The sequence below is a fragment of the Pelmatolapia mariae genome, linkage group LG14 (assembly GCF_036321145.2).
Source record: "Pelmatolapia mariae isolate MD_Pm_ZW linkage group LG14, Pm_UMD_F_2, whole genome shotgun sequence".
Classification (NCBI taxonomy): Eukaryota; Metazoa; Chordata; class Actinopteri; order Cichliformes; family Cichlidae; genus Pelmatolapia; species Pelmatolapia mariae.
This window is the reverse complement of record NC_086239.1, coordinates 22,617,421-22,624,048: the sequence shown is the minus strand read 5'-3', so window position 1 is coordinate 22,624,048 and position 6,628 is coordinate 22,617,421.

The window sequence follows — 6,628 nt, the reverse complement described above, 5'->3', positions numbered from 1 at the left end:
TATTGCTCTGCGGAAAACTGATGGAAACCCTGTGTTTTGATGACCATTATCATGCATTTAGGGTCAGACTGCATCCCAGTATGGTGCTGAAGGTGTTGAACATAAATGAGCTGTGTTGCTTCTTCAAATGAAGTATGGCATTTCAGATTCCTCCCTGTATGTCGTTCCATATTGCTGTTTTATGCCGAACTAAATTCATTGTTTTAAAGTGTTTTATACACTACATGAGATGTTTTTATATTTTGAGCCTGACATAAAAATAAAGCTGTTAAATGTATTATCTAGTTGTGGTTTTTGCTTGCTTGTTTTATATGTAAAAGCATTATTAAAAACCAGGTTTTCATGCTGCAAAACAGTGAATTGAGTGTAAAGGTAACACTACAGGAAGAGTTTCAGTAACACTACTTGGTGTAAAATTAATTACAAATTTTACTCTATGAGAGCTAATTTTTCACTAGAGATTAGTGTATGAATAACACAGTATAGAGTAACATCAACTCCCATCAGAGTTCTTTGAACCCCCAGTGTTAATTTCAAATAACTCAATTCAGTGTTAAAAATCAGTGGGATTTTACTCAAATAGAGTTAATTTATCACTATGATAGAGTATATACTATGACACTACTAGTAGTGTTAAGTTGATTTAACACTATGCGGTGTTACTCAGTGTTAAATTTTTACTCTATTTAGAGTTAAATTTACTCTAAAATTTTAACACGATAGAAAGAGTTGATTTAACACCAATTCCGAATGGGACCAAATAGACTCGGAAACAGTGTTAAATTTAACTCTTTAAGTGTTAGTTTGACACTGCGAATTTTACTGTGTACCTGTTGACAGAACGGGGCTTTTTAAAGCCTGTGGGCAACACCCAGCCTCTTAACCCTTCCGCTCTGGTTCGCGTGCAGTCACTTGCAAACAATAAAAGATAACTGAAAACTATTTCATGCTATGCAGGATGTGATGCTTTTATTTTGAAATTTTGACTTTTATTTATGTATGGACGCACGCAAGTGAATCCTTACAGACTGCCATGTCAGACATGTCAGCTCATGCAAAAAAAGAGAAAGATTGATACCAAATGCCACATTTCTAACAAGACATTGACTGTAAAATGTTTATTTACAGAAGTAAAAAAAAAAAAAGCTGTGAGCTTAGTTTGTGGTTCACAGTCACTGTGTTCAAGGACTACAATTTAAATCACTATGCAACCAAACATGCATGTCTGGTGATTAGCAGGTCAGGTAAACTGCAAAACCAACAAAGCTACACACCTCCAGGAGCGCAGCTGACAAGGAAAGTTATGTCATATCCCACAAAATCTTAAAAGAGGCAGTTAACCGTTTTGTGATGAAGAGTTTATTATTTATTGACCCTTTGGAAAAGACAATAGCCACCCCCCTGTTCTAAATGATGCAGGCTACTGTATATTTCACATGACACAAAATAAATAACCAGGGTGCTTATCTTCAGCATGTCCAGATAAGGATGTCCTGATAATTTACCATGACTGTGCAACACAAATATACATATTATGTAAGCAACTGTATTAAGCTAATTAGATAGGACCCATGAAGCCATATTGATTTTATAAAGTTCAGAAGGGAGTCAATATTTAACTCAACCCTATAGATAACAACCATATCAGCGAGATAAAATTAATTCATTTTCATTTCTGAGAATCAATTTGCAGCCTTCCTTTTCTGTGTTTGTCACTGGAGAAACAACAGCAGCTTTGAGCTCACATCAGTTTCCTTTTACAAGACTTTGTGTAATTGCTGATCGCAATCACTTCATGATGTAATGCATGCAGGATTTGTGACCGAGCACAACTTTATAACAAGCATTACTCACTCACAGGTGCAAACAGTGGGAGCTATACAAAAGGTTTCATAAACACTCAAGCACCATTACAGAAAAACTGCTGACATGACATGATGACAAGACAAGACTGGCAAAAACACTGTTTGTGAGATAATTCATGTGAAAATGCCTTACTGCTGATTTCCACTAGCTCGACATTTATTTAAAAAACACAGATGTGTCTTTATATGAAACCTGCATATATAATACAAAAATGTTACAGCACCCTTCAAAGATCTGGGAACAATTTAAAATAATGTTAATATTTAAAAACTTAATCATGTACTTTAGAAATCAGAATATAAAGAATGACTTTTTTGGCTTCATCACACAACCGCATAATACATAACATGAAAGCGATATGCTCATCCTTTCTTTTCAATTATTCTTGTCACATTGGAAGGTATGCAAGTGAACAGTATTTGAAAGTGATGTCTTTAAGAAACAGGAAAAAAAATATAGCAAAGTGCTGACAGTGGACCACAGAGATGGATCTGGGCCTCCAGTTGATCCATATACTGTACACCAAAGCCCCATCAGAAATGATATCAGTGGAAGGGTGTCGATTTATGTTTGCACTATGTTAAACAAACTGTTGCATCTATTTCCCATTTTGCTGGCAAAATATGAAGAAGCGTGGTTGGCTTGTGACCTTTGCTGAGAATGATGTATGAAGTCACTTTTGAAACAATAAACAACCTCTCCCTATCTTCTTATCTTGTGTGTTTTTTCTAACAATGACTATGTGGAAGGGAATTTAAAATGCTCAAAGTCGAGGAAACACATTGCAACTGGCACTGAATCAACCTTTACTTGTGATTCTTTCCCATTAAGCCCGCAATTCCCACTGGAATATGGTGCAAATAAAAATGTACTGTGCACAACAGGGAAAACACCAGTAACAGCATACTGGCAGCTTTAAGGGACACACCAAAAATACCTGACATGCCACTGAAGTGAGGGAATACTTTTTTTAATTTTTGGAAGTAGGCCTCATGTTCACATTTACAAAACACAGAAGCGGTTTCTTTTACAGAAAGAAAAGGGGGAAAATATTAAAGTGGAAGCACAGAGAGTTTAGAGAAAAGCAAAAACTAGCAGAACACATATTGTCCAGTTTATAAGTGTGTTTATGACAACTGGAAGACAGCAGGTTCATTCAGTATTATTGTGGCTCACAACGGGGAGTGAAGGTGGATCATTGAGATGCACAGGGACCGTAAGATACAGTTAAAGCCACATATAGACTCAGAAGCATGTGTTACCAACATATTATCAACTGGAGAAACTGTTCTCTAAGTAGTGAGGATGTGGACTGATAAAATAATGTACAAATATTACTTGCTTTATTGCTGTTGCTTATTACCTCAAATTGCTGTAAAGCATTCATGGAAGGAAATCAGTCTCCAGCCTTTACATGTGACAATGAAGAAAGGTATGCTGCCTGGAACCGATGGCACTCAGGAAAACTACTGGGGGAAAACAAGGGCGAGACGATCTTGTTTTGAATGAAACCATGTGAATGTGTTGAATCTTTCCAGTGAATTGCTTCGCCAAGTCTGCTGGTATTGCTCATGTACAGCAGCCCTCCTGTGATAATATGTGTGGGCTACATACCAGTGAAAATGTAAACATAATGGTCCACCCACAAAGTTATACTAATGTGGTAAACTTTAGAGAGGGGGTCAGGACATGAACCTATTGACAAACATTTCCGTAAGATATGTTTTTCCATTCCATTTATAGACTTCCTATAAATGGCGGTGGAATCTCCCGGTGTGTACAAAATCTTAATGCCACTGGGGAAGTTCAGAGATGTGGAACTCCCACAGCAATTTTTCTTTTATAACAACTTCCCTATTTACTGAATGCAATGACTTCATGGTGTAATACAACTGGGATTTTGGGGGGCGAAGGACAAATTTTATACAGGACACAACTGTTTTTATAAGCCTTAACTTGGAGTATTAAATATGACTCATTTTGGCTCCTGCATCAATGATCCGTTGCCGTTTCTTCCTTCCTTCCTCCTGTCCGTTGCATTTTTTTTTCTTGATTAACTCGGAGATGGAGATGTGGGTGGAACTTATGATCTTTGTTTGGTGGTGTTTGCTGTCCTAAAGAAAAATGTATTTTATGGAGTAAATAAAATATTGCTATCATAAAAAGACATGAATATAAGTGATAGAGGTGTTTCGGGAGGCTCTGCATGTTTGATTTGGCAGATGTTTCCTGCCAGTAAAAAGGTTCTCTGTTCAAACCTTGTAATTGGACGATGCTTTTAGGTTCTTGTGCAAGATCCTTCAACTACTCAGGTTTTCTCCCACACAGTATTGGCACCAGACTATGTAAAGTGGACAGGCAACTAACTCTGATAGGGGGGATTTGGCTCAAGTTACTTTGCTATTCCATAACAAATAAAAAACATAATTAAACAGTGAGTGCATTCATACTGTCACTTATGTGCAACTATTCTTGCACTCACACACACTACAGCTACAAAAAAAGCTATAAACAAAAATGTGCAGCAAAACTCATTAAAGTTACATTTTAAAGAGCACCGGAAGAGTCAGTCCTGTGATTAAAAACCCCATACACCGGACAACAAATTTAAAGGTAGATATCAGTAGAGTTCAGTAAATGTGATTCAGTTTTCTTACCTATCCGCTTGAGGTGAAAATGAGGGAGGATGGAGAGTGCTGGAGGAGGATGAGAAAGACATAAGGGAAAACATACATGCACAAATGTTATATACTTTTGAAAGAGATAGTTGTGATTTTTAAATTGACACTGCTATGTATGTGGCCAGCCTCTAGCCACACAAATATAAAATGTTATTAGGCAGAACACTGATGTCCATCTTAGCCACTGTATTCAAGATTGCAAGACAACAAGGCGGCTTTCACAAACCGTTGTCAGCTCCTATGTCTTTTTAATATATTCATTCTAAGTTTATGGGAACACATCAAGTTGTTGGAAATGTAATTACACACTAATGAATGTATATTTATGAGTACAGCATTCTTTTATTTCTATTAAATAACTTCAGGTACTTACTTTACCTTTAACTCCTTTCTGATATTTATTGTGAATTTGTTATTATATGGCATATAGTCTATATAAGATAAACAAGATCAATGTATTTATTGCTCCAGTATTTACTATGACATCAACATCATAGAATGGTTGACCCATTCAGAAATACATCACTTCTGTTTTTCCCAGAATTTATACTGAGTTCATTGCTTGGGAAAGACCATGAGGAAATTACACAGGATGGGTGTTGCATGAGCAGGAAGGGAAAAGACACTTTAATGCCTTTCATTTGCACTCTGGAATTAAGTTGTAAAACTCAACAAGTACTATTTTTAAGCTTTCAAAGTTTCTTTTCTAACTTTTTTTCTTTCTTTTTCTTTATTATAAAATTTGCCTATTCATCTCTTTCTCACAAATATTTTTTGTATTTAGGGTTTTTCCATCTAAAATATTTGTGTTTAATATTAATGTATTTATTTTTTTAAACTTTCATGAAGAAAAAGAAAGGATGACCAGTACTTTGGTCAACACAAAAACTGGAATGGGTCAAACTGACCCTTAACACAATTAGAAGGTTAATTAGTTTATTATGACAGATGTTTAAATGTCACTGAGGCAAAAGGATATGAAGTCACAGACAAAGGTTAAAAGCTTCCTTCTTCTGTCAGAGTATAATCCTGCCATAAATTAGTCAAAAAAAAAAAAAAAGGAAGGACAAGGAAGGCAACTTCCTACGGTACTGAGCCAAGTACATCAAAAAGCGGCACGTCTAACTCAATGTCATTGTCATAGTTCAAGGAAACACTTAGCAGCATTTCTTGTGTGTGTGTGTGTGTGTGTGTGTGTGTGTGTGTGTGTGTGCGCGCGCGCGCGCGCGCGCGCGCGCGCGTGCGTGTGTGTGTGTGTGTGTGTGTACATTATTATACAATATTACAGACCACAAATACAGAAATACATACAGAAAAAGTCATAAGCACGCTAAAAAATTTCACAGTGGTTGCAACATAGTCTTCTCTGAGAGAGAGCACTCAGTACAGTGGGCTTAGAAATAGCACCATGCGGGTGCCACTTTTGGGGGTGCTGAACTCTAGCCAGGGAACACTGAAGTGGATGTGTGATAATATGCTAAACTACAGGCTAATAAAACTGTCTTTCTGACTCTAAATCACTGGTAATGGTTTTTATTGGAGGTGAAACTCTGCATAAACAGCATTTACAAACAGTTTCCATTTCAGGCCACAGCATGTGCTCCTGGTGTTTTTGGCAAATGCCTTTGTGATGAAGCTAAAGTCAAAACTATATGCTATAGAATCAGAGACACATGAACTAATGCCAACCAGGGAATAGAGAACTGCTCGTGACTGTTTAGCATTGACTGTTTAGCATGAAAGTTCTGGATTTCTACCTAGGTTCTACCTAAGGTTGCATGGTTTTCCTTGAATTGTCTCACTCCGTCCAAAGATATTTATGTTAGATTAAATTCTGCAAATTGCCCATAGGTGTATGTGAAAGGTAAATAGAGAGTGAAAGTATATGGAATAACTCAGCTGGTGAATAATCTGTGAAATGTTTATTGCTTTGAGTTTTCAGTTAGTCCATATACAATACAGTCCATATACCTTTAAAGCAGGTGTCAAACATAAGACCTGGGGTCCAGAGTCAGCACAGCAAAGACTCCAATCCATCTTTGGAAACTATGAATGAGGGCATAAATTTAGAGTTTTTAACT